Genomic DNA, 1,391 nt, shown 5'->3' on the forward strand with positions numbered 1-1,391 from the left:
ACGCCTCCTTCACTTCTTCCCCTTCCTTTTGCTCCTTCTTTCCTCCTCCTCCTCCTCCTCCTTTATATCGTCCTATCTCCCCTTCTTCTTTTTTTATATTTGTTACTCTCTTGTAACACATCTAATCTTCTGGCGCTCATATTACCTTAGGCAGTTGCGAGCGCCGTAAAACCTTTACTAAAACTCAAACTTCTCTTTCTGTGTATGTTACTTTCTAGTAACACCTCTAATCTTCGTCCTTTAGATGACCAGTCTGTGTTGCAAGTGCCGTAAAACTCTTACTAAAAATTAATGAAGGGTCCGAAATAAAATCAAGATTAGTTCTAAGCTGGTTTAAGTTGTGAAGTGTGGGTGGTTGGCGGGTGCTCTGGTGTGGTATGCTCCTTCTTTCCTAACAAACATCTGTCGTCTTTATCTCCCCTCCTCCTTTTTTGTGTTTGTTACTCTCTTGTAACACCTCGTATCTTCGGCACTTATATGACCGTATTGTGTTGCAAGTGCCGTAAAACACTTACTAAAACTATTGTTTTTAAAGTTGTGACGTCGTTCGGAAAGTGTTCACACTTGGCTTCTGTCCCGTCTAAGTAAAATAGTAAAATGGAATTAGTTTAACGCCCGTCTCAACACTATTAGGTCATTTAAGGGGCGGGACCTCCTAGTTTAACGTCCGTCTCGGATAGGACCAAGCCTGAGCCTGCACACTTCGCTCGATAGGACCGAGCCAAGTGGGAAGTTCGTGTAAAGTGTCTTTCCCAAGGACACAAATTCGGACCGAACTGAGCCTCGAACCCCCGAACACACAATCTCACGATTACGAGTCCGGTAGCCTAACCACTAGACCACCGACTCCATCCCCGTCTAAGTGTTGAGGGCTACAGCCTGATGATTCACCAAAATCAGGCTTGGGGAACAAGCTATACAATGGAAAAAAACATGGGCTGTCAAGCATATTATTTTTGTTCTTCACAAAATGCCAAAAAACTGACCTCCCATATTTCTCCCTTATTGTGCCTTTCAAGAATGTCACCGTTAGCTCCAAAGACCACCCTTTCACACCCCCCCCCCCAAACCACCCCACTTCTTTTTTTAAAATTCACTCGATGCAACCTCTTTTCAGTGCCTCTCACTTGTGGACATTTTTAAACGTCCATCAGAGAGCTGCTAATCCACATATTGCTGTAAACAGCCTCCATGTTTATGACGTCACACTCCACTGCACTCAGTAATACTATACTGTGTCAACATAATGTTGTTGATCTGGGAACAGTTCCGCATGGAAGGGCCGGGGAATTGTCCACTGTATCTGCCGCAATGTTGTTTACTTATCTGTCTGTCTGTCTGTCTGTGTATCTATCTATCTATCTATCTATCTGTCTGTCTATCTATCTATC

Source organism: Aplysia californica, unplaced genomic scaffold (genome assembly GCF_000002075.1).
Source record: "Aplysia californica isolate F4 #8 unplaced genomic scaffold, AplCal3.0 scaffold01868, whole genome shotgun sequence".
NCBI classification, from domain to species: Eukaryota; Metazoa; Mollusca; class Gastropoda; order Aplysiida; family Aplysiidae; genus Aplysia; species Aplysia californica.